Source organism: Oryx dammah, unplaced genomic scaffold, assembly GCF_014754425.2.
Source record: "Oryx dammah isolate SB20612 unplaced genomic scaffold, SCBI_Odam_1.1 HiC_scaffold_21, whole genome shotgun sequence".
Classification (NCBI taxonomy): domain Eukaryota; kingdom Metazoa; phylum Chordata; class Mammalia; order Artiodactyla; family Bovidae; genus Oryx; species Oryx dammah.
The window spans coordinates 37,702,432-37,728,469 of record NW_024070205.1 but is presented as its reverse complement, the minus strand read 5'-3'; the positions used below and the strand labels follow the sequence as shown (position 1 = coordinate 37,728,469).

At 51.8% G+C, this 26,038-nt stretch overlaps 1 long non-coding RNA gene across 1 annotated transcript in view; it reads left to right on the top strand.

The window, feature by feature from the left end:
- Positions 1–744: 744 nt before the first annotated feature.
- LOC120880206 overlaps positions 745–26,038 on the top strand; it is a 60,801-nt gene continuing 35,507 nt past the window's right edge. The window contains exon 1 of the long non-coding RNA XR_005724977.1: positions 745–872. This is a non-coding gene — a long non-coding RNA (uncharacterized LOC120880206). The remainder of the gene's footprint in view (positions 873–26,038) is intronic.

The following is a 26,038-nucleotide window of genomic DNA, read 5'->3' as shown; positions in this document are numbered from 1 at the left end:
GGGGTTGATCTCCAATGGAGTATGAAGGTTTCCCCTCAAAGAGGCCTTCTTTATCGCCTGGGCAGGGGAAATTAGCTCTCCCAAGATACTCTTTATCTTACTGCTTTGTTTTATTTTCCTCAAGATCCTTTCACTCTCTGAAATAATATTATTCATTTGTTTTAATGTACATTATCTGCAACTCTCTCCCGCCCTTCGCCCCGGGCCCCAGGTTCATTTTTCACGACATATCTTGTTCACTTAGGGATTTATTTCTTGCACAATGCACTGAATGAAAAACTCCCTGGCAAAGAATAAGTGCAAAGCAGGTACCAAGCAGTGAGAACATCACATCCTTTTGGGTTCAGCAATTCCAACATCCTGACTTGCAGAAAAGAGCTAGTTCTTCAGTGGAAAAGTGGGAAGCACAGTAGCTTGCAAGGTTTAGAACAGGTGGAAAGTAACCTACTCCCGTCCCTCCTCTCTTGTCCCCCGGCCTCTACTCCACTCAGTCTGGGATGGAAAAGGCTTCTCCAGCCGCAAAAGGGAGACTTGCGCTCACATGCTGCTCCGCAGGCCGGGTCTAACCGCGCGCGCCAGCAGAGCTCAGCCGGGGCGGTGGGTGGGAAGAAACCGGGAGGGGAAGGTCTGGGGGTGTGAGGGTGGAGCGGAGCCCGGCCCCGCGATCCGGCCCGGGTTTTGCATGCCACCCACTCGCCCGCTCGGCCGCGGAGAATTCCATAATCACAGCGGGCGAGAGCGGAGACTGGGAGCGAAAAATCCGGGATCCGGCAACTTTGGGCAGCGCATGCGCGCCCGCGGCGCTCCATCCCAAACACACACACATTTTTCCCCCGGACTTGGAAAGTCACCCAAAGCCGCCCCAAGTGCAGGTAAGAGACTCGGCGCTCCCTCCGCCGCGCCCCCCTCGACCCCCTCAGCTCCGCGGCCCTCCCGGGGTGCTTCCCCGCCTCGCCCCCTGTCAGGGTGCAGTCCCCCACCCCCGGGGCTGCCGCTTGCAGCCGGGAGCGGGCGAGCGAGCGAGCGATCGAGAGAGCCAGCCAGCCAGCCAGCCAGCCTGCGCGCGGCGGCTGCCACCCAACTCCGGCCGTGCGGGAGGCAGGGGACACGGAGGGCTGGCACCCGGGCGCAGGGCGGCGCGTCGCCCGCCGCGGCCAGGGAATGCCCAGCGCGCGATTCCGGGGAAGGAGAGGGCTGCTGCTCCTGGGGTCACTTACTCCAACTGAGGGGGCGGCGGGGTAGCGGAGAAGAGGGGGAGGCGCCAGGCGCGAGTGCAGGACTTTGCAAATAGGGTGGGGGCGCCCCCCGCGGTGCGGGCTCGGGCGGGGGGGTGGGGGGCAGGTGCTCGCGAATACCCGGTAATCACTCCTTCCCCCTACGCTCCCCCCCAGCCCCCCGAGTTGCAGGGGTTCGTGCGCTCTCCGGGGCAGAGAAGGAGGCAGGGGTGAGGGGCGCCTGGGGTGACTTTGCAAGACTTTGTTCAAGGGAAGGGATGGGTGGGGAGCCCCTCCAACCGACTCTTGTGCCCCAATACTGGGGTGTAAATGCTACCGGCAGAGGTAGACAGTGTTCACTGTGGGGTGCCAAGGGGTGCCTCCTGGTTGGAAAACGAAGCCGCGAGGTTGCTTGGCTGGGGGGAACGGCGCCCCCGTTTTCATTTGTGCCTGGGAAGTTTGTCTCAAGTGCGCTGCTCCGGGCGAGGCAAGTGGCGCTCCTCACTCACCCCACCCCCACCCCAGCCTCCCGGGTGCAGGGCTGGCATGGCTGGGCACAGGGAGCCGGGGCGCCGGCTTAGGGCCGTGTGATTGTCGGCCGGAGCCCGCCTGGGTCCCGGAAAAAGTTCGGGGGAGTTGCCGCGGTTGTCGTGTGCGCTGGGAGAGAAGTTGCGTCCGGGGACTTGGGACGCTGGGCTGGCGGGCCGGTGGGCGGGTGGAGCCGTGCACTTGTAGGAAGCTCGGCCGAGGTGGGCGAGGGTCTGGTGGGGTCTGTACCCCCAAAAGTGGGCTGAGAGTGACCTCAAGGCTCAACAGTTGGGGAAGGGGAGCCCTGAATCCAGGGGCGCACGGCTGAAATAGGCACCAGGAGGAAGACCGAGAATGGTAGCTTGTGGGAATACAGGGGGGCACCCAAGGGGAGAGGGCCGGGCCGCCTGGCCACTTGGGGTCGAGTTTCAGGGCAAAGGAGCGCGCGATGGCTGGCGGAGGAGTGTCGGGGAGCGGGGCTCCAGGGGGCGCACCGGAATGGGGGATCCGGCCGGACCGACAGTCCCGGGGCAGGGGGCTGAGTCGTGCGCTCAGGGTGAGCCGGCCGGGCGGAGCGGCGGCCGGTTTATTTTTACTCGGTGGCATTTGCAGAATGTGCAGCTGATGGCCGTCGGCCGCCAGGAAGTTTTGCTTTCTGTTCTTTCTCTCTTTCCGAAGCCAGCGCGTCCGGGAGCGGGAGGGCTGGGGAGCCGGGCCTGGGAGGGGAGGGGGCGGCCGATGGGGTGGCAAGGTAGGAGGCAGGGGTGCACTGGGGCGGCGGGCGGGGGCTGGCCGGGCGAGGGTGGCGGGCAGGTTCTGGGCCGCTGCAGAGCTTTGGGGTGAATGTCTGTCCCCAGCGTTGGAAGCTCCTCGGCGAGGGGAACAGGTGTATGCGCCGTCAATCACGGCGGGAGGGACACTTTGGGGGCGTAGATTAAGATAATAATAATAGATTTTTCTCCAGGGGGTGGGCGCAGATTCTTCGTCCAAGCCATCCTCGACCCGGGTCCGGAGTTGGGGGAGGAAAGGAGTGCCGAGGGAGTCAGGGGGCCGCTTCACCCTTCCACACAAGTTCCTCCTGACCAGCCTCAGCTTGGGAAGTGGGCCCTGGGTGCGGCGAGGACCTCCTTCCAGTCACGCTGGGGAGGGTGCGGGCGCATGTACGGTGTATATGACTTGTCCACCAGCGAAGCAGCAACAACACCCCTCCAACGAGCCTGGAGCTCCCCCAAACCCGGCTGGACCAAGGGGTGACTCCGGGTTATGCGTCGCTGCCCCGGCGGAGTCTGAGGCCACGACCCTTATAGTGTGTGGTTGTCCCGCCAACATCCCGTACACTTAGAGATGGGGACGGCGAGGGGGAAAAGGCCAGGGTAGTCGTAGGGTAAAGTTGGTAAATTTAGGGCGCCTCTAAGCTGGTACAGATGCGCGATGAAAGCGCGCGAGGGGACTGGAAAACGGATCGCCGGGCAAATTGGTGCGCCACCCCCCCGCCCACCCCACGGCGCGCGCGCACAGACACAGACACAGACACACACACACACACACACACACCCCACACGCGCGCGCACACACACACACACGCACACACACGTCGCCGTCCTAAAGGGAGCTGTCCGGGCTGAGCAGGAGCAGCTGCGCCGGGCGTGGTGAGGGGGGTAGTTGGTCCCCGGGGGCTGCGCCCGGGCTGCGCTCCACGTGCCCAGAGGGGGCGCTGGGCCATTCGGCGCCCGAGCGCAAAGCTCCGGGTTTGCGCCCTGGTGGCGGCGAGGCTGTGCGTCCCGGGCCGGCGTCGCGTCCCGCGCCATCTCCGGCGATTCGCACTGCCTCCGCTGACGCCCAGCCGCTTTCCCACTTCCCAAACTTCGGCATTCTGGCTTTCGCCTCACTGGAGCTCTGAGACTCTCTCCAGGGCAAGGTGGGAAACTTTTCCCTTCCTGGCAGCGGCCACCGTCTCTCTCCCCGGAATCCGGCGAATTGGAGAGATTGACACCACCACCCCCATCTTGTTAGCCACCTTAGAGGCGGTTAACGAGAGTTTATGGGGAATATTGTTGAACTTCAGTAATCAGGTTTCCAGCGATCTTATGCCTCCTGTTTAATTTATTAGACTAGTTATTTATTCTGTTGATGATAATCTGTTGCTGGTTTCTATGGAGATGTTAAACTGATCTCTTTCAGAAATCAAACTCCATATGCACTAAAACGTTTAAAGGGGCAGTGCCTCCCTCCTTTTTCCGCCCCCCTGCCTTTTTTGTTTTGTTTTTTAGACTTTGCACCTTGCAGACACTTCGCGTCTTTCTCTGAGTCTCAGTGCATTTTATTTCCTTCTTACGAAGGAGAGGAGCCCGGAGACTCAACGCTTTGTGGCAAGTACTGCTTATTATGGCTAGAAGAAAGCCAAGGCTTTGATCCCTAAGTTGCATCATCATTTAAAACAGATCATTTCACCACCACCCTCTTCTCCCCCATAATATAAGAGCAAAATTCTTTCAAGATCAAAGAATCCAATCTTAAAAAAAAAAACACTATTGTTAAAAAAAATAGGAAGTCAGTCAAATGTGAACCTCTCCTATATATCTGCTCTCCTTGTGTTTAAAGAATTTTTTAATAAGAAAAACAAAACTTGTAGCTCAGCTAATTTTTTTATACTTATTAATAGTTTATCTTGCCCCCCCACACACACACACTTTTTTTTAATTTAAAAAGAAGTTCAAAGTTAGATTTCTCTGCCTGTGGGGGTTGAGGTATATTTGCTTCTCATTTAGATTCTGACCATCTGTTTTTGGAAAACTAGCCTCTGGGAAGAGGGGGGAAGGAGTTTTTAGTCAAACTTAATGGAGTACTTAAAAAAAATACCTAAATATTTTAAAGTCTTCATTTTTCTACTTTTTAGGAGAATATCAGTAACCTCTGTCTGGTGTGTGAAAGCATATCAACTTTTCCCCTCTTTTTCTCTTCTCCTCTCCTCAGGTATTTTTCTGTAGACTTGTGACTTTGAAGGGAGTGGGGGCAGTGAATTAAGAAAGTAAGGCAGAAAAAAAATTATCTTGGTTTGTGACACTCTGAAGAATTGCAAACCACTCTGAACTCAGATATTATCATGCTGACAGATATGATACAAAGCGATTGCATTTCCTAATGATCCTCTGGGACTAAGTTGTAGGTAAAACCATTTAATGCATTTTTAATATTAAAGTAAGGCCTGGGTTCCATCTTCTTGAAGGTGAGGGGAGTGGATGTCCCTCTCTGGAGCTGATGCTTTCAGAGTATACTGTTTTGCTTTTTCAACTCGAGCCCCCCACCTCCACTCCTTGATATCTCCACTTACTTTGGAGAGAGTTGAGCCGCACACAGGGCATTTGGCTTTATAAATAAATTTATATCTGGCCAGAAGGTCCAATGCTAAATAAGAGCACACTTTTAAAAAAAAGAAGAAAAAACAAACCTCAGACTCCACCCCTGCTATAGGAAATAAAACAGAGGCAATACTTTTTTTTTTTTTTTCTCCTTCTACCATCCTGGTTCTCTTTTATATTATTTTATTTTGGAAGAGGGTGGAGTGGTTGTTACTTCTTAGCTCAGAGGAGAGAGGAGTCATTCCTGTTATTTCCCTCTTTGCTATATTTTAAAAATTTGTTTGATTTGGATTGCAAACAGAACAGGCTTACGGGTAGAAAAGAGCACTGTGGCTTTAAACTCACGAGTTTGCATATTCTCCTTGTATCTTTCCCCTTTGCTAATTATTGTGTTGTTTTCAGAGCAAATATGTCATATCCATGGCGACCGGGCAGGTTTATTGTCTTTCTGAAGCAATAGCTCACATAAGTAATTAATGACTTTCTTTTTTTTCCTCTGGCTTAGGTTAAACAGATCATTCAAGGAAAGTCATATCTCTCTTCTCTCTCTCTCTTTCTCTCGCTCTCTTTTTTAGCCCAGTGACATAAGAACATGAGTTAGAACAAGAAGATACTTTAACCAAGAAGTCAACAGCTTATTTTCCTCCATTTCTTTTAAAAGCTAAAGTGTCAGCTTTCAGACATATGAGGCTGTCATTCTTGCAGCCGAGAGCAGTGCAGTCCACGCCTGGGTTGGAAATTCATCTGAAGGTTGTACAGCAGGGGAAGTCTTGGCATGGGGGGAGTAACCTAAAGGAATTTGCTTTTGAGCTGGGGGGAGGCACTCCAAAATGAGTATTTCTCCTGTATTTAGCAGAATTTAATTACATTGTTTACAGGAAAGAATTAATGAGTTGGTAGTAATGTGTAGGCCCCCCTCACCCCCGCCCCCTTTTCCTAGTCTGGTTAATTGGAAAGACAAAGTTTTTCTTTTTGATTCACCTTGAACTTCAGCTTTCTCCAGTCTTTGTCTCCACTGCTTTTTCCTGGAAAAGTACCTTTTGGAATCCCCTCTGGTTAGTATTTCCAGAATAATAGCAGGGGGTTATTTTTGTTTTTTATCCCTTAGACCTACGTACAACTTGAAGCTAGTTTCTGCATCTCAAGAATCCACAGCTGTGGTGATTGACTATGACTTGGATTTTAAAACTTTTTTTTCCTTTTTTGAGGGGGCAGCTTTTGAGGATGTAAAATGATAGAGACAGCACATCTCCTTTCCATAGCTAGTAACAGTATCGGGGAGGGTAGAAGCAATGTTTTCCTTTTTTTTAAAAAAAAAAAGGAAATCACCATTTATGTTCCACCTTTTTCAAATGGACCTTTTGTTAATAAGAAGCTTTGTGATGTCACCCCATAACTTTAGAAATATACTAAGTGTCCAACTGATATTCTCCAGCAGCCCCCGCAATAGACAGACACTAATTAGGGACATTTATATGCTGTTGCCCCTCTTTTTGAAATTTCACATATAGCCAAGGGTTTGTGTGTGTCCTTAAGAAAAGGGAATGAGATAAAGAGAAAAGCGTTTATGTTATACTTCTACTTGGACACAATTAAAAAGGATAGTTCCCCCATCTGAAGTAAGTTAAAAAAGGCTGTGAGTCAACTGAATGAATCTTGAGGCTTTTGGCATTCACAATAAAAATAAAAAGCAGAAGAGAGATTTATTTGGGATCTGGTTTCTGAAGAGGAGAAGAGAAGGCCAGGCAAGTCTGATGCTGAGACTCCAGCGGAGTTGTAATTGAGCCCGTAACCTCTTGATGTCTATATCAGAAAAACAGACACGAGCAGAGGGAACGGAGGAGAGGCAAACAAGCCTTGTAGAGGAGGGAGTGCAGGGGGAGATTCACAGAGAGAGAGAGAGAGATTTAATTTATAGACATTTTAAAAACCATAATTTCATTAGGATCTGTTCTTCCCCTTCTCTGAAGGGCAGCCTGGCAGACCGATAAGGCCGGTCCCTCTGCCGGGATGCGTGGTGTGGCCGGTGGGCGGGAACATGGGCATCCTTGTCAGTTTTGAGGTAGCATTGTTTCCCCTCTGCCCACTTTCTGCTGGCCTCCTTATTTTGGAATTTAAAAGTCCCACATGGCCAAAAGTTAGCTGTGGCTGGCTTCTGGCTGGCTGGTGATCTCCCCTGTGGGTGCCACGCCGCTCTGTGAGCGGGTCTGTCTCCTGCTTGGCCTTTGGCATCAACGATGCATCTTCCTTCTGTTGCCAGGCAGCCCGTGGTTCCAGCCATGGGAGACCGCTAGAAAGGGGGGCACCCTTTTCTCTGCCCCCGTCAAGTTCGCCAAGTTAAGTTGCTGTGGTTCGGAGGTCATGGTGTTGGGGTGGGGGGGGATGCTAAAGCCTGTCATAAATTCTGCAAAAATTAATCAACCGTTTAAAAGCTGCACGTTAAGAAGGGTGTGCAGGCAAGCTAGGCCCTTCTCCTGCTCCCCCTGTTCAAAGTCCAGCAGAGTGAGGGGTGGCCTGGACGATAGGAAGGGAAGGGGGAATTGTGTGTGTGTGTGTTTTTAATCTGAATAATTGAGAACAACTAGAGAGAGGGAAGAAGAGAGAGGGATTTGTTGAATATAAATCCTCCAGTGCCCTTGTTCCATATTGTTGGAATTTTTTTTTCCCTTTTGGTCTGGATTTGTCCTGTGTGTCTTTGGTGGAAAAGACACGTAGAGAAAGAGAGCAGAGGGGGATGGGGGGAGAGAGAGAGAGAGAGAGGGAAGGATGGAGGAGAGAGAGAGGGAGACGTGTGGCTCCTTCGAAACTCATTATCATTCTTAATAAGTCTTAAGGAATAAAGGAGAGCATTGAGTGTAAATGCTGGGTAATCCTAACACTTCTCAAGGTGAGAGGAGTCTTGAGGACACAGAGAAAAGAGAGAGCAGAGGAGGGGGTGGGAGGGGCCCGAGCAGCCCTGGTGGAGTGGCAGGCCCAGAGTCTGGGGGACTCAGCGGGGGCCTGGAGGCTGGGGTGGGAGCTACCTGGAGGAACCCAGAGGAGACAGTTGTCCAAGATGACCCTGGGGATCTCCAGGAGACGGTGACTGGCTGGGACAAGGAGCAAGGGTGTTGGGAACATCTTCCCCGGGTCAGCCCTGCTGTGGGCTTAAGGCCTTTGCAGCTTCCTGGGCACTATCTCCCCAGGCAGCTAGGCCCCCACCACCCCCGGGCCTCAGGTTCCTGGAGAAGGCCCGGGGCTCCTGCTCTGGCTCCCATGCATTGTCCGCTCTGGGAGGCGGGAGAGAGAGCCACTGCCAGAGCTCAGCTCCGGACACTAGGTGGCTTAGAGCATCTGCGAGGTTTTCCAAGACGAGCCGCCGCTGGCTTCCTCTCTTCTCCCGGATGGTGGGCTCCGCTGTGCCTGTCCTCTGCTGGGTCTGCGGGCAGCCCTGGCTGACAGGCGGGAGGGCCAGTGGGCACAGGCCCAGGGGCCATGGCACAGCTCCCAGGGCCGGCGATCCCAGTGAGCAGCTTCCAGGCGAGGCGAGGAGGAGGCCAGGGGCAGCTCCCATGGGAGGAAGGCCGCCGGTCAGGTCACTTACAGGAGGGCCAGTTGGAGCCCACCCCTGTGTTCTCTGCCACTTGGGCCTGAGGCACTGCCGAGTCCATGATGGGGGTGAGGTTGGGGGGGGCGTGTCTTGGCTTCTTCCTCTTTTGAGTTCATGTGCACCCCTTTGAGAATGTTCTTAATAAAAAAATTTCATCAGCACAAATACTGCTTATACTTTGAAGGATTTCACAGATCTTGTAAAGCCAACTAAAGACCCTCCAGGGTCCCTAGCTCTGGTGGGCTTCTTTCTAATGCTCCAGGACTGTAGGGCAGAAGCGGGCAGTGAGGAGGGCACTTCTCACGGCCACTCCCACCCCTGCTGGCCTCAGTACCTGGAGAGCAGAGCCATGTCAAGCTGTGACACCAGGCCCCCGCAGGTGGATGGGGGCCAATACTCAGGCTCCCTTCTGAACAGCCACACCTGCTTAGGTAGTTTTCCTCCTCCAGGCCAAAGGCTGCCTCCCCCTCATCCGACTGGCATTGTCCAGGATTCCTAGGGTGTTTGAGGAAGGGTCTTAGCCAAGGTGACATCAGAACCATGGATTGTTTTCTCTGGGGACAGAGGTGGGCAGGAAGACACAATTCAGGTTTGACTTACTATAGTCAGGCTTTGTGTGTGTGTGTGTTTTTAAAACTGTTTCTTTTGGAAAGCAACTTCTGGGGAGCATGCAAAAGGGGGTGCGTGGGAGTTAGAGATGAAGGCTGATGACTGAGCTGGTGTGAAGCCCGGAGGGGGAGCAGGATGGGTTAATGGCGGGTGGATTCTGCTTTTCTGTGGTTTAAAAGCAGTAATGACCAAATTGCATGCCCTGCGTATGCCTTGCTGACGAGATTTACCGAAAGGAAGCTGCACTGCCTCTCTGCTGCTGGTCTCGGGGTGGGTAAGCGTGTGTGTGTGTGTGTGTGTGTGTGTGTGTGTGTGTAAATGAGAAGACGGGGTGGGGGAATTAGCTCTGCCAGGCTGGCACCCTTCCCCAGCACTAATTGCTGGCAGAGTACCCACGGGGGCTGTGCCAGCGTCTCTAGCTCCACCCGCCCCCCTCACCCCCGGGGAGCTCAGCTGTGCAGCTCGCTATGTGAGGGCCATTTCCGGGCCCACTAGTCCCGGAGGCTCCTTTGGGAATTTCAGGGAAATCTGATCCTTGGTTGGGGGGCGGGGGGCTGGGGCTGGACCATGGGCCAAGCCCCAGCACCCCTGATCTGGGGTGAGGGGACAAGGTAAGTCTTGGGTGGTCCAGAGCTCTGCTGAGGTCTAGTTGCAGGCATCAGGAGACCCCATTCCAGTTTTGATTCTGTAGTAAATCACTGTGTGGCCTTGGGCAAGTCATTTGACCTCTCTGAGCCTCAGTTTCCTCTCTTATCAAATGGCCTCTGACACTCTTGCCCTTACAGGGTTCCCCTGATTGTCAGCTGGACTTGTAGCTGTGAAAGTCCTTTGAAATAATTAAGCGTAATGAAGAATTTATCATGGTTGTGTTGTCAAGTGCAGGGTGCCCATAATGTCAGGGGAGCCAGTTTTATAGAACATGGTATTAGTCTCAAAGGGGACCCATGTGAATTCCATTCCAGAAAGCCTCGAGCCTGGATATTGTGTGGTGCTGGGCTTTCATTTCTGTATCAGGTTGTGATATGGTTCTTTTTTTGAGGGGGAGGGTAGATAAGTTGTGTAATTCAGTTTTTATAAAATGAACAACTAATAAAAAAAAAAGAAAGAAAGAAACTGAACAGTTAAATGTATCAATCTGGATGAATCTCAAAAACAATATTAAGCCCCCCAAAACAAGTCGTCGAAATCACTGTAAGCTTGGGGCTGAATTGGAGGGTGGTGTTGCTTTTCAGGCAGTATAGGGGAGCCCATTCCGGATGTGTGGTGTGCTTAACTGTGTGGACACACGGATTCATTGAGGAGCTGTGTGTACTGTAGAGGATGCATTCTGGAGCACGCCAGCCGGGGCCCAAAATCGTGCCCTTATATTGCTTACTTAATTAGCCTGTGCCTCAGTTTTCTCACTTGTAAAATGGGGGTAACAATCCCTACTTTGTGGGGTTGATGTGAGAGTTAGATAAGCTAAAATGCATGAAGTGTTTAGAACAGGCCTGCGTATTCTAGACCCACGTCAGGGTGAGTGTGCACGTATTTGCTGCACACCAGGGAGTAGATGTGAGGGTGAGGGGAGGTAGCTGTCTATGTATCTGGGGGCAGGGGCCCTGCTAGGAGTGGGTTACTATGGGATCAGTTGGAAATTCTGAATTTTGTGTTTTATCTATGGACTGCCTTGGAGTCCTCCTGATATTTTTTGGTGATCAATCAGAAGGGCATGAGAAGTAAGACTGTGCCCACTTTCAGAGTTAGATGCCCCTCGTCGCGGAGGGGTCATTGGTCTCTCTTTTCTGTTGTTGTCAGACTGACCGTTCCTGGAGCTGAGGGGGTGGGATGAGGGGAGGTCCATCACAGAAGCCGTTGGACATGGGAGGCAAGGGGGTTGGATGGGCGGCAGACCCTGGGAACTCACTCCGGGCGCCAGTGGCCTCTGTCTGTGTTCTCGCGGCCCAGGAGCCAAATGCTGAGTGCCGGTGCGGCGCGCGGGGGGTGGGGTGGGGGTGGGGGCCGGGGGTCTGCGCGTGCGCAGAGGCTCTGCTGTGGTGGAGACGTGTGGCTGGCAGAGGGTCAAAAGCTGCTGTTGGAGTTGGGCTGAGCCCCGTGTGAACTGTTTCTGTCAGCTGGGCGGATGAATTCCTCTAATTCTTTGTTTCCACGTCTGTAGAATGGGAGTTGGAATTCCTACCTTGTGAGAATTAGGTGAGAGGAGAGTGATCGTAGCTACTGCGCGCTAAGGATTGACGTCCAGTACCCTTTCATGGACCGGGCTTCGCCCAGCTAGCAGCGTACAGTAGGGACCGTGGGCTCAGGATCAGGTGATTGACAGGCCAGCCCCTGGCCAAGCCTAAGGTGGGCGCCTGGATGACCTGAAGCTGGCTGGGGTGCAAGAGGGCCTAGCAAGGGGAGCTAGGGCAGGGGCATGATGTGGGTGGAGCCAAGGTTCCCTCCCGCACCCCTCCGCCCCGTCCCCTTCAATGATCCTGCCTGGAGCCGGGGTTGGGGGAGCACTCCCCATGCCCCAGAGCAGAAACAGAGGAGGCCCCGCAGCAGTGACCTAAGGAGGCAAGGGCATGGGGGCTGTGACGTGGGGAGCACTGGAGGGTCGAGGGGCACTTATGGAAGATGAAGTGTATGAAACTCCATCGGCCTCTCCCATTTCACTGTGCTATGCCAAAACACCCCGGTTCTTGTTTCACTATCTGAGATCTGGGAGCAGGTTAATTTCCATGACGAACTCCAGGCCACGTGCTCTGAGGATTTATCTAATTAAATTGATGCTTTTTTCTAAGAAAGAAAGAAAGGAGGGGAGCGAGGGAGGGAGAAAAAGATAGGGACAGAGGGAGAGAAGGAAGGAGGGAGGAAAAGAAATAGAGGAACTGAAAGAAGGAATGAGAGGGAGGGGAGAAGGGCAAGAAGGAAGAAAAGAAAGATTAAAAAAAAGAAGGAAGGAAAAGAGGAAGGGAGGCAGATAAGCTGGAAGCAGACCAGTGATTTCTGAAAGGCTGTGACAGAGTGGAGGAGATGCTGGTGGTTGGGGCCCGGGGGGGGGGACAGGGGGAGTGGGGCAGAGGGTGCCTTCGTAGTGGGCCATGTTTCTTTTTGTGTATTTCTAACATAGCTCTTGGGTTGGGAGGGAAGGGGTAGCTGGAGGGATTCTGTTCCACACAGTAGCCACCAGCCCATGTGGCAACTTAGATTAAGTTCATCAATGAACTTGCCACATTTTCAAGTACTCTGTAGCAAGCAGCGGCTACTTTGTTAGGCAGCACAGAGAAAGAACACTTTGATCACATAAAATTCTGTTGGACTTTAGGAAGGTACTTAAAGTACCCTTACATACCCTTACATGCAAGTACTTACATCTGAGGAAGAGGGATACTCCTCTCAGAGCCTGGGCTAAAGGGATGAACCTTCAACCTTCAAGGGACAGTGATGGAGGTAGAGGATGGGTGGCACGGATGTTCCCACAAGTCAAAGGGGCCTCCCTGTCTGGAGCCAAGGCCTCCATGGTGCTGGGGTTGCCTTGTCTATAGATCCCACGGATGTTTCCTCTCTCTCTCCCCGGGCAGGTGGGGCTAGCATTCAGCAGAGCAGGGTTAAACACCTCCCACGTACTCTGTGTGACCTGGGCAGGGGTCTTAACTCTCTGAGTCTGTGGAATTGGGCTGACAGTGGACAGTGCCTGCCTGCCTAGGTCTTTGTGACAGTTAACTGAGCTGATGAGTACCCATACTTATAGTCTAGTGCTGGGCACATAGTGAGCAAGCACTTGAGAAATGGGGACCACTGTTATTATAATCACTATAATTATAAATGTTGATATTATTTTCATAATGATTATTGAAGAGCTTTTGTGCTGCTAAGTTCTTAGGGATACTCCCCGACTAAATGCTGATTTCTTTCTAATCAACACTTTAACCGAATCCTCACAGACTTCTTTCTTCTGGGACCCTAATATGAATTTCTTCTTTCCCTCTCTCCTCGTCCCTCCTTTTTTCAGGCAAAAAGAAGGATTGGAACTGCTCCAGAATTAATTCTTTGCAGGCCTTTATATTTTGAGTTAGACGCCCCCACCACATCCAACATACGTATAAGTATGCTTATATATGTACACACACACACACACACACACACACACTCTTCTCCATGGGTCAAACTACATTTTTGAAAAAGTTTTGGGGGCAAAGTTGGAGGAGCAGGTGTGGCCCTGGCAGGGCTGGCTGTGTTGTTTGGGGCGGAGGTGGGGTGGGCGGCCTCTGGGAGGGACGTGCGTGTTTATTCCTGGACATTGCCCAGTACCCTGTGTGCTAATGTGGGGCTGAAAAGTCCCCTGCATTGTGCAGGCGCCTTTCCCCGTGAAAAGGCAATTGAGTCAGTGAGTTCCGAATGGATTGGAGCTGACAGTAAATGAGAATTTGGCAGTGGGTAGAAAACAAGCTCCCTCACCCCTACCCCCCACCTAACACACACTCACTCTCAGCCCTCCCTCAACTCCCAGTGCTTGTCTGGTTTTGAGAGGGGATTTGAAAAGAATCGTGGTTCCTTTCCGTGTGTACCAACATTATCAGTAGGGGTTCTGCCCCAACCTCCTGCCCCATCCCCCGGAACGGACTAACACCCTCCTCCAGGGTGTTGTAACCCCACCCCTCACCCCATTCCCCGTAGCCTCCGTGGCTCCGCCAGTGATCCCGAACGAGTTAAGGGCTGAATCAACTCTAGACCCAGATGTACATTTGACTCTGGGTTCCTGAATGAAGCGATGTGCTGTGCTCAGCACGTTTGGAGACTGTCTGCCCCGGGTGGCCCACCCGGCCCCCACCCTGCAGAGCTCCACCGCCTCCCATGGGACCTGCGTACTGGCGGCTGGAGCGCTGGTGGCCCGTGCTTCAGGGACCTGGTCTGGTGCCTTCTCCAAGGCCAGCCTCCCATCAGGGACGTGTTTTCATTTGAGACAAAGGGTGCTGCCACCATTTGGAGCTGGCGCCATCCCCGGTTTTACAAGGGAGGCGTGCAATTTTGAGGGTCTGTATGTGCCTCAGGCCCCCTGTCCCCTGTTTTCCCTCTCCACCATGTCCACACCAGTAAATCAGCCAGTGGGTATTTACTTGAACCTGGCTCTTGCCCATGGTCCCAGGTCCCTGGAGAGGCAGGGAAGGAAATACCACCACCTTGCAGACGCTCCTCCAGTCACCCCATGTTTGTAAAATGGCTTCCGGACTGCTCTCTCTCAGTGGAGCTGTGGTGTCTCTTCTCTTCCTGAGGGGGTGAGAAGGCACTCATTCTGGCAGAATTCCAGCCAGCTCTTTGGAGGTATGTGTCTCCCAGTGGCTGGGGAAGCCTCCCAGGGGCCCCTTTCTGGAAGAGGCCTGGTGGAGTGTGGCTGCTTTAGCAGCTGAGTTGGGAGAGTGGGCCCCATGCAGAGATACAGGTTCAGATCTCTGCTCCCTCGTGTATCAGTACTGTGACTTTAGGCTCCTCCCTAACTCTGTGAGCCTCAGTTTCCCCATTTGTAAGATGGGAATAATGCCACCGCCTATAGTATGGGGCTGCTGTAAGGATTAAATGAAAGGCTGGTAAGGGGCTTGCCCTGAGGCCTGGCATGTGGTGACAAAAGGGAGCTATTATTGCTCTTATTACTCTTACTATCCATCCTTCCCATGTATCATTAGGAAGGCAGGAAGGTAGAGGGCTCAGGCCTGTCCCTGTGTCCGGGCTCCAGGACACCCAGGGTCGGGCTGGAGCCCTGGCTCAGAGGCCGTGGCCACTGGAGTTTTGCTGAAACATACATGCCAAACCAGCAGAGCAAACACGCTGGCCCAGTATGGAGTTCTGGAGGGAGCAGGGAGGAGACTTGCCGTGGCCAGGGCTGGACTCTCAGAGTCCCCCAAGGTGGCAGCCCCTGGGCTGGCCTGGCCTGGCCTTGCCTGGCCCGGGGAGGAGCCACCTCCCAGATGCTGGTACCATCTTGCTTCTCTCTTGGCCTCTCCTCTGAGTTGGGAGCGTGGCCCTTGCCCTCCCCCAGAAGCAGGTGGCCTTTGCAGCCTGGCACCCGTCCCTGGAGGGTGGCTGCCAGCAAGGTGCAAACCCGGGGATCGCCCTGTGTCCTCTGGATCCTTGCCCGAGGCCTATTTGCTCCCGGAGGGGCTCGCCTGGGCCCATCCTGGTGGAAGGCCTCAGAGAGGGGCTCATCCTCTCCTCCCAGAGGCCCCCCACCCCACTCTCACCTGCCAGGTGAGTCATGGGAGAGCCAGGACTAGCATCCTGAGGTTTGTGTGCTGGAGCCTTGCTCGTGGGGGGCAAGGGGAGATGGCTTAGAGGATGATGAACCTGGAAAAAATTGAGGAAAGGGCAGGAAAAGCATCCTGCTTTTATCTCCCAGGGGCACCAAGCAAGCTGAGTTCGTCTTATTATTTTTTTAATTTTATTTTCTATTTATTTTTTTTTTTGCCAAGTTGGTCTTACATTTTCATTTCATTAAAAGAGGAAGGAAATAGGCATTTACTGAGTGCCAACTACGTGTCAGATGCTGTGACTTTTGTGGGACTGAAGGACAGATAGGTAGTGGTCTGATTCCCATGGCACCAATCAGGAAATAAGGCCCAGAAAGGTTTGGTAATTTACCTGAGTTCACCCAGCTGGTAAAAGGGGAGTCAGAGTTTGAATGCAGGTTGATGGGACTCTGACACAGAGGTTCTTCTCCATACACTGGGAAAATATAATCATATTTTAAATGGTTTTTGAAAATACATAAAAGGAGAAAAATCCACCCGTAACTGAACTATCGTTAACACCACCTCATTTAGTATTTAGTGTATTTCCTTGTGTGTTTTTTTTTCTCTTTGCTGACTATATATATGTGTAATATACATTTTACATACTTATAATCATAGGAGAATATGGTTTGGGTTGAGACCCAGGGTGAGGTGGTAGGGTCTCCTGAGCTGGGACCACTGGGTAGTGATTGATTCTCGGCAAAATGGAAACCTGGTTTTGGCCCAGAGCCATCTTTTCAGTAATGAGGTTCCTGAAGTTGTGTTGGTGAGAGCAGAATGGGTGAACGGGGCGGCAAAAAAGACCCTTGCCTTCCCTCCTGGGTTGGTCTTTACTCAGTTAAGTGGTAGAATTTTCCTTTTAACTCACTTCCTTCTTGCTTTTGACAAATGGGAATATTTGTACCATTTTCCCGAATGACCTCCTCTCCTCGGGGTAATGAGAAAATGAAAGGCCTTGCTAAGTGCTTTGAGATATTCAGATATAAAAATGGAGAGCTGAGTGTTGTTATGGGCCTTTTTGCTGCCAGGGCGCTTTATAAAGAGGAAGTGCAGTTTGTGGGGCTGAAGGTCAGGGTGGGGATGAAGGCCGTTGCTGGAAGCAGCGTCTCTCCCGGCACCAGGGCCGGGGTGCCCGTGGCCTCGCACAGGATGGGCAAGGTTTTAGTAGAGCCCTCCTCCTCAACTAGGTACACACTCCAAGTCCAAACCCCCATGGTCAAGGTGATCCGGATCACTCAGGCAAAGCCCCCACCTTGGTTAGAATCAGGTGGATAAATGATTCAATTCAAGGAGAGGTCTCCCCCAGCGCCCTTCTCCCCTTCTCGCCTGGTAGCATCAGCCCGAGAATAACACGCGGAAGAAATACTGTCACCTAGGCACATAATAATCCTCCAGATGATTTCGAAACATGGAAAAAATGTTTATTATGTGAGTGAAAAAACAAAACAGCATGCCGAGGGCCGAGAGTGGCAAACGCCAGGGTAGAAACCATATAAAAATCACAGATGCGTATGGACAAAGGTGATCCTCTAAAATGAAGACGAGAGCGTGAGGGTGATGGGATGACGGCGATTTGTTTTTTATTTCACAACATTTTCTTTAAATGCCCCCCTATGATTAAAAACCTAGAAGCCAACTTGTCGGCCCAGTAGGGAGCCCCGGGGAGGGGGTGGGGGCGGGGCAGCACCAGGCGAGAGGGCGCCTGCACCCACGGCCCCCGCAGGCTGCTGAGCTCATGGCTGTGCCAGCCACAGAAACCTATGAGATCTCCAGAAGCCGAGGCGTATCGGTGACTCAGACCTTCGTGTTATGCTGTTCAACAATAGCTTTTGTCCTTTGCCCAAAACCCTAGGCCAGTGTGTTTAAAAAAATTATAAAATTATGAGATAGTTTGTACTTTCCTTACCAGTCTGTGCCAGCTTCGGGTGCTTTATTTATCCAAGGTGGGGAGGCAAGGAAGGCGGGGTGGGGGTGAGGGGCAGACAGAAAGGAAAAGAAAAACAAGGTAGAACTCGGACAAGGCCCAAGAAACGTTTGAGCCTCAACAACAAACTTTCTTTTGTTTTCCCAGTGGGGAGAAAAAAAATAAGGAGGAAAATATGCGGAGGACCAGTTTGAACCAAATAAAACGACTCACATTTTGGGGTGTGGGGTTGCCTCTTGCCGGGGGGTTTGCCTTTTGTTTGTGGAACGTGAAAGCTACTTCATGACGCTCACCTCTGGAGTGGGAGTGGTGGGATCCAGGCAGAAAGGGCCGGAGCAAGGACAGCCAGCTTGGCCTCTGGTGAACATTTCATTGACTGTTCTGGCCAGTACTGCCAGCAGCCTTTGTCCTCACTTCCGGTTGGGTTTAAAGAAGGTTCCCACCTCCTGATGTCCCAGAAGCGACTGTGTGGTAGTGGGACTCAGAATTTCATGTGAATCAGGGGTGAAGACAAATTTGTCTTGTACCAGTTTGGACTAGAATGTTCCACCCAGTGTTTATTGGAAGACATTTTAGGAATAAGATTTAGGAGAGAAAGACCTTGGGACGGGAGGGCTGGGAACAGTAGGGAGGTGTGTAGTTGTGTGTGTGAGAGTGTGTGAGTGATTGTATATGTGTGAATGATTCTATGTGTGATTGTATGTGGTTGTATGAATGATTGTGTGTGGCTGTATATGAGAGATTGATTGTGTGTGAGAGATATTGAATGGTTGTATAGCTGATTATATGTGTGGTTGTGATATGATTGTGCATAATTGTGACTGTGTATACAAGTGTCCCCTTTAGTCTTAATCACTTTCCCCCCTGGTTCTAATAGCTAGGCCAGGTAAAATTTGTAGGGGCTTACAACAATTTTTTTCCCTTATTACCTTTTCCCTCTACCCCAAACCATCTCTCCTAATGAACCTGTTAGATGGCCTGGACCCTGGGCTGATTGGCAATTCCTTCTTCAAAATTAGTTCAGAGGATTTTGTAGGAATAATCTGGGGCCTTTGGTAGCAGTAAGAGAAGGAGGCTTTGGGGTTAAAAACAAAGTTACAGGGCTTCCCTGGTGGTCCAGTGGTTAAGATTCTGCACTTCCACTTTAGAGGGCATGTGTTCAATCCCTGGTCAGGGAACTAAAATCCCACATGCCTTGAAGCACTGCCCCCCCTGCCAAAAAAAGAAGTCATGGAGGTCTGAGGTGGCCTGGCCTGGAGCTCAAGATAACGAGGTCTGAGACCCTGATGAGCATCCCAGCCCTGTTGGCCTCATTTTGGGATTCCCACCAGCCCTCGCAGAGACCATCTCAGAAATGGATTTGCTGTCGAACTTCTGAGGCTCCGTGGGCTTGAATGTGACTTCCTGATCTTTCAGTCACGGAGACCATTCGCAAGAAGGCAGCACAGGGATGGTTGTGCTTGTTCTCCAGATGAAAAAACTGAGGCCCAGAGAGGGGAGGTACCTTGTCTAAGACCACACAGCTAGTCAGTGATGGATTTGGAACCAGGACTTTGTGCCACTTGGAAACATGGTCATCTCTGTCGATGGCTCAGAGCAGGGCTGACCAGTCCCGGAAGACAAGGAGTCCTGCTTTTTTCCACTTACAGGAAACAAAGGGGCCCTCCTGGTGGTTCAGACACTTTGTGGCTGTGTTTGGGGTGACTGTCTGTTAAGGAAAGTGCTGGATGGTAAGACAGGATGAGGGTGTTCTAGGCTCACCTCTGTCACCCACAAGCAGCCACTTCCTAAGCCCTCAGCTCTGCTGTCTGTGGATCGAATAAGAACCTGGACCCTGTGGTTTCCTTGTCCCTTTCTACTTCTGGACGGCTGAGCTTCCTGCCACAATCCAGAGGCCCCAGCTGTGCCATGCAGCAAACCATCTCCCACAACCTGTCAAACCAGAGATGCCAGTTTTCCCAGGGCTCCCAGGAGCTCTCTGCCTGCCCCTTTCTTGTGCCAGGGGCAGCCTTCGGAGGCTCATGAAGTGATGCCCCCAACCCCATGCCCCGTGCACCTGCTTTATTGATAACTGCATGTCTGAATGTGCCTCATGTCAGAGCCCTTTGCTTTGAGTGCTCAGAGGCTGAGATGTGAGAAAATTAAGAGCAGGGGTGAGAAGTGGTACCCTGTGATGAGAGGCAGCTGTGGTGAAAGGGGAAGGCGCCGTGCCCAGGGTGAGCGCCATCTGGGGAGGAGGCCTGGCTTCCAGCTGTGGGGGCTCCGGAAGGGCAGAGCCTGGGAGGAATGATTTTGAAGCCACTACTATGGAGATTAAGGGGATGAGAATGTAAATCTCAAGTAAAAAGGTAATTGAATGTAATAGCAAACACTGCTCGCTCTATGTTAATTTTAGCTCTTCCCCTGGATACAAGGCGCTGTATTAGTGTTTTATTACCATTTTGTTTGCACTAATAAAATAGTAAAATTTATTTCAAGGAAGTTGAAGGATGGTTTTACAATGCAAATTTGAAGAAATTGGACTTTTCATTTATGCCTCTGCTATTTTAAACCCTGACGGGTGTAAATTAGCTACAGGGACGGAGCAGACCCCACCAACGGGGACTTGGGAGGCAGGAACCCTGGCAGAGGTTCCAAACTAGCTTAGTGCATAAAGCAGAGAAGGTGGGGGGACACGGGGGCCTGATTGGGTAGGACAGGGTGGTAGGTGAGGGTGTGTCAATCACGAATGACTCTGGTTATAGGCAGGCACGTCATACACCAAGCCTGCAGGGAGACACACGTGGCCTCAATCCTCAGGGCTGTGTCTTTCTTCTCTACCCTTTGGCCTCCTTCCTGTCTTGACATTGAGCCTCAATTAACCTGCCGAACCCCCAAGGGGAACTGAGCAACTTCTTTCTTCTGTTATTCAAAAAAGCGGGTAGACCAGATGTCCAGTCTACACACACACACCACCCCCTTATTAAGGGGCTGAAGATTTAGGGGGACCATAGGAGCATGGAAGAAAGACCCTGAGCCTAAAAAAAGAGCAGGGGGGAAAGACCCAGGCCAGCCTGGCAAGAGGCTCCCTGACACAGTCCCCTTCTCCATTTTTCCTTCTGACTCGGGCATATTTGAGAAACTGGACAAAAAATGTTTTCAATAAGCCAATATTTCTTTGAGTTGGACCAGATGGTGGTGTCCATGAACAAAAAAGGCTAGAAGACTGAATTTTTTTTTTTAAATTGAGTTGTTTGAATTTTAGGAAACTGGATAATGGCACAGGAAGGTAGAGAAGGGAAGGAAAAGGGTGATGGGAGAGTTTCATTTTGAGTTTTGGGTAGAGAATTCAGGTTGGTTCTTGTTTTATCCAAACCGGTTTGTTTATCTCTGAAAAATTATCAGCAGCAGTGGCCCGAAGGGCTGCACTGGGGGACTAGCTTCCAAAGTGTAGGGACCTGAACAAGTGTTCCAATGTCTGGCGAGGGCCACAGCTTGTATTGCCCTGGGTTCTCTGGCTGCCTGCCTGCTGTGGGGAAAACCGTGAGCCACTGACACTGGCTTCCAGCCCCAAACCTAGGTCTTGTGGGGTTTTTCTGTATGCATTTTCACTCCCTGTTGGGGAGGGGTGCATCTGTCTGTGTGTGTGTGTGTTTAATGCAACGATTCAAACTGTTGATATGGGCAAGGCCAGAGTTGAAAACCTGGAGCAGAAACGGTGGTGGAAAACGCTTGAGACTGCCCTTGACTGCAGACCTGTGAGCTCTGGGTCTTAGCATTCTGCTCTGGGCTTGCCACTGGGGCAGGGAAGGGTGGGCACAGGCTCCCAGCCTCCCCTGGTGGCTCCTCTCGGGCCCACAGAATCATGTTTGGAGCAGAGGGGTCTGCGTTCCATGTGGTTATGGTTGGAGGAGGAAGGTTTTCCATCTGGGGCTCTTGGATCAAGTGGCCGTGAATGGGATTTCTTGGGATCCTGAGGCTTAGAGAATGTGCAGAAGGCAGGGGACCCCAAGCCCAGACCCACAGCAGTCCAGGAAAGCTCTTTCTTCCCCTTGCTGGGAACACAGGAGATCCTGTGGTTCTGAGGGGGCAGAGAGAGAGGACCAGTGCTGACGGAGGTAGCCAGGGCAGTTTTGAGAGTGTGGCTGGAAGAAGCCAGCTGATGAAAACATTTAAAAGGGGTGCGCCTTTTAGCTTTGGAAATGGTTTCCGATTCTCTGAGAGCAGGGAGAGTGCATCAGGGTTACACTTTGGGTAGATTGCAATCCAAAACTGTAATTACATCTAGGAGCAGACGGAAATGGGAAAAGAGAATTAGTCATGTGGCCTGCTTGGGCCTGGTGGTGGAGGTGGCAGGCCTGACCTCTGTGCTTGGATCGTAGCAAAGGTGGTTTGCCCAGGAACACCCCAAGGACCAGCCTGGGCCCCTTTTTTCTTCTAGTCTACTCTTCACTCACCCCAAGCCATCTCTGGAGCGCCGAGTCCCCTCTGAGTCACTCGGGGCTGCCCCCTACCCTCCCGGCTTCTTCTGTCAGCTCCAGCCAAGAGTAGAAGAAAGCTCCATTGTGATTGATTTGACAATCTTTTTGGCATGGGGTATACACGTATGTGGGCTTCCCCAGTGGCTCAGTAGTAAAGAATCCTTCTGCTAATGCAGGAGACATGCGTTCAATCTTTGGGTCGGAATGATCCCTTGGAGAAGGAAATAACAACCCACTCCAGTATTCTTGACTGGAAAATTCCACGGACAGAGGAGCCTGGTGAGCTACAAGGCCGTGGGGTTGAAAAAGAGTCAGACACAACTGAGCAACTCAACAATCCAAGCCAATCTGTGTATGTGTGTTTCTGAGAGGGTGACCCTAAAGGATACCAGCAGATTGTGTTCATAGGTGGCCAGTAAGCTCTGGAAGCCAGCCCCCACCAACTTCTTGGTCCTGGTTGGTTTGGAGGCGCGCAAGGCCTGGATTTCTCCTTTAATTGGGAGAAAGGGCAGCCAGGACTCTCAGGTCTTCGGCCTGCACGCCTCTGACTCTTCCTCTCATCCCACTCAGCTCCTCTGGGGTGTGACAGTGACATCCCCAAGTATTCTGAACCCCCAGCTCACCTTTCTCTTCTCCCTGCCCCCCCTTCCTCGCACCTGTCAGCTGTTTCATTGACTGTCTGGCTTGGCTGCCACCCATCCTATCCTTCCAGGCCAGCTCCTCCCTCCCCCCCCCCCCCCGGGCCATACCTCCCCCCCCCCCTTCCTGTCTCTGCCCACGTCTGTCTCTACCTGCCCGTCGCCAGCACACCTGAGGCTCCGAGGCTGCCTAACGGAGTGTGGGGCTGGTTCAGGGTGTTTACCAGACAGCCGGGATAAGGTATTAAATCCTGTTGCTGTCTTCCCAGGGCCAGGTTCCTCAGATGGTTTTCCAAATTCCTAATCTCGGTGCCCACATCCCTGCCCAGCCCCTGTTTGATGAGTGCCTTCCTTTCCGATTGAAGCTGAACCTAGCAGGATCTGTCGTGAGGTTGGGTCTGGGTTCCCACCGGTGCGTGATGACATGGAGGTCCAGCCCCTTCCTCCCTGGAGGAAGGAGGTTCTTCCTTCCTCTCTTCCTTCCTTTCTTTGGGAATCTCAGGGAGCAGGGGCCAGGATTCTGCCTCCAGGTGTTCCAGAGCCTTCTTGAGTGCCCACCTCCCCCACCAGTGTGGTCGTGAGGCAGGGGCAGGTAAATGATAACCTTTCCTGAGCCCAGCATTGCAGTTCTTCCTGTTCAGAATAAAAATGGCCAGGGTGGAGTTTTGCCCATGGTTCTGAATACCCTGGCTTGCCCCAGAAGAGCGTTTCTCTACGGTGTCTCTGCACTGTTTCCGGAGCACTGAGTAGGAGGCATGCATGTGTCTCGTGTTCAGGTGGACACCTATGCTTATTAAGCTGGCCTAGCCTCTGGGGTGACAGGAGGGCTCAGATGGGTCCCTGTGAACAGGGACATGGAGGCCATAAGCAGCTTCCAGGGTTCTTCCCTTGGCTGGGACATCTCAGTCTTGTCTACCCTTCCTGGGATGGCAGGATTGAACAGAGAACTAGGGGACTCTTTCCCCATCCTCAGCCTTCTGTCCCAGAAACTAGGCTGAAAGGGGCAGATTAGTTGACTTTCCTGTCCTCTACCCCAGAGCTGTGAACTCTCTTAGTTCCCAGACCAGGAATTAAATCCACACCCTCTGCCTTGGAAGTGTGGTATCTTAACCACTGGACCACCAGGGAAGTTCAGAGCTGTGAGCTTTCTACAAGGGGAAGAGCAGGACTCTACACCCATGATGGCAGTCTGGATCCACCCTCTGGAGGTGCCTGGGACTCACGGATGTGTGCTTTCTCTGTGCGGCCACACGACCTGGACAGACCTTGCTGATTTCAACTTCTATTCTCTGGCTCTTGTGTTCCCTCTTCCTCTTCCCTCTTGCGCCCTCTCTCTTCCTTCCTCCAGGCAACCAGAGGTCTCTTGGGTTTCACAACATTCGGAGCTTCCCATCTCTTCACCTTGTATCTGTTTAGGCTCCAGGTGGCCTGAGACTCCACCCTCTTCCTGTTGCCTTGGCACTCTGCACTGCACTGGGCTTTCTTTTCTCTCCAGGAGCAGAGGGATATCTCTGGGACTGAGCACAGAGGGGTTTGGCCTCAGTGAAACGGCTGGGGACAGAGCAATGGGCACAGCGACAAACTTCGCACTGGGTCTTCAGCCAGAACCCTCACCATCAAGGTTTCTTCCGTGGTCATATATATAAGAAAGGGCTCCTGTAAGAGTCCTCAGTGCCAGGGTTCCTGATTTTTTTATTTCAGGGGCTTCCCTGGTGGATCAGATGGTAGAGAATCTGCCTATAGTGCAAGAGACCCAGAGTCAATCCCTGAGTCAGGAAGATCCCCTGGAGAAGGGAATGGCAATCCACTCCAGTAGTCTTGCCTGGAGAATTCCATGGATAGAGTAGCCTGGCGGGCAGTCCATGGGGTCACAAAGAGTCGGACATGACTGAGCAACTAACACATATCCTTTTTCTAATATGTGTTGGGCAAGAAGTAAAAAGTGGAATAGAAAAAAAAAAAGAGGGCAAAGAAAATCTGGAAGATGACATTTGCCATGAGGAGGAGGAGGGAAGAGGTGAAATTAATTCATTAGAAAAACTTGTTGACTGGCTTTGCTTAGGCGCCTCCATTTTAAAAGTCTACATTTACAATAAGTCGCTAATTAAAATACAAAATTAAGCAACAGCTATGTTTTTTTTTCCTCTTACACTTTAATTGCATGATTTTTGGTGATGTAATTTCTGGAAACACCCAGCGTACCTCACAGGGCTGATTGTTTGATAAACTAGAAGCACCTGAAACCAACCCCCGAAAATAAATATATAAATCCAAGGGGAACATAAGGTAGATTGGAAATGACAGAGAACTGCAGACAGCACGGAACCAAAAATCCATAATAATAATAATAATAATAAAAACCTTCTAAGTAAGGACATTTATCCTGCCTACCCTGAAACCTGAACAATCTGTGCATCTCAAGGGGTGAAAAAAAAAAAAACAACAACATTGAAATGGAAACCAGATCAAGTGGGGGTAATTGCTCCCAGTCTCCCACCCTTCAGGTTGATGCTATGGGAAAAAAGCAAAAACAACTCAAAATCCAATCCTTCCTGATTCCATTTCTAGCCGGGTTCAGTACTTCCTGGGCCTTTTTCCTTCATCACAGATTTTTCAAAGGGAATTTCTCCATCCCCCTGTTCTGAACCTAATTGCAGTCCCAAGAGTGGGTGAACGGGGCCAATGACAGTCCCTTGCTGGGAGAACAACCCTCTCCATGCCCACAGAAGGCAGATAGCATATCCGAGGCTTGGGCTGCTGGCCCAGAGCTCCTGTCTCTTCTAGAAGGTATGACTTGGGGCTTCCCTGGTGGCTCAGTGGTAAAGAATCTGCCTGCCAATGCAGGAGACACCGGTTTGATCCCTGGGTCAGGAAGATCCCCTGGAGAAGAAAATGGCAACCCCCTTCAGTATTCTTGCCTAGGAAATCCCATGGACAGAGGAGCCTGCCAGGCTACAGTCCATGGGGTTGCAAAAGAGTCAGACACGACTGAGCAACTAAATGACAGCAATAACAACTAGAAGGTAGGGGGACAGGGTGGTCCATGATAAGAATGGTGTATGTTGCCTTTTGCAGACAGCCCCGTGGCCTGCTGCCTTCTTTAAGATGCAGACCTGGGTGATGATTGCAAAACTGCTGAGAAACCTGTTAGGAACTGACTCCAGGGTGGGGCTGGGAGGAAACTGGATCCTACTGGCAGCCTGGCTGCTGGAGGATCCTCAGCCCAGCATCGTCCATCCTGAGGCCTCCAGAGCGCCAGGCATCTGGGCAGCAGGAGCAGCAGGGACAGAGGGGACCTACAACCACACTGCCTTCTCTTTCTCCATTCAAAAACTGGAGGCCCAGTTGGCCGGGGGCCCCAGTAATCTCTCCACAAACTTCCCTCCTGGGGATAAATAATTTGCCTCTTTTTGGTCTTTTTAAAAAAGACATGTTCCTCCTGATTACAAGT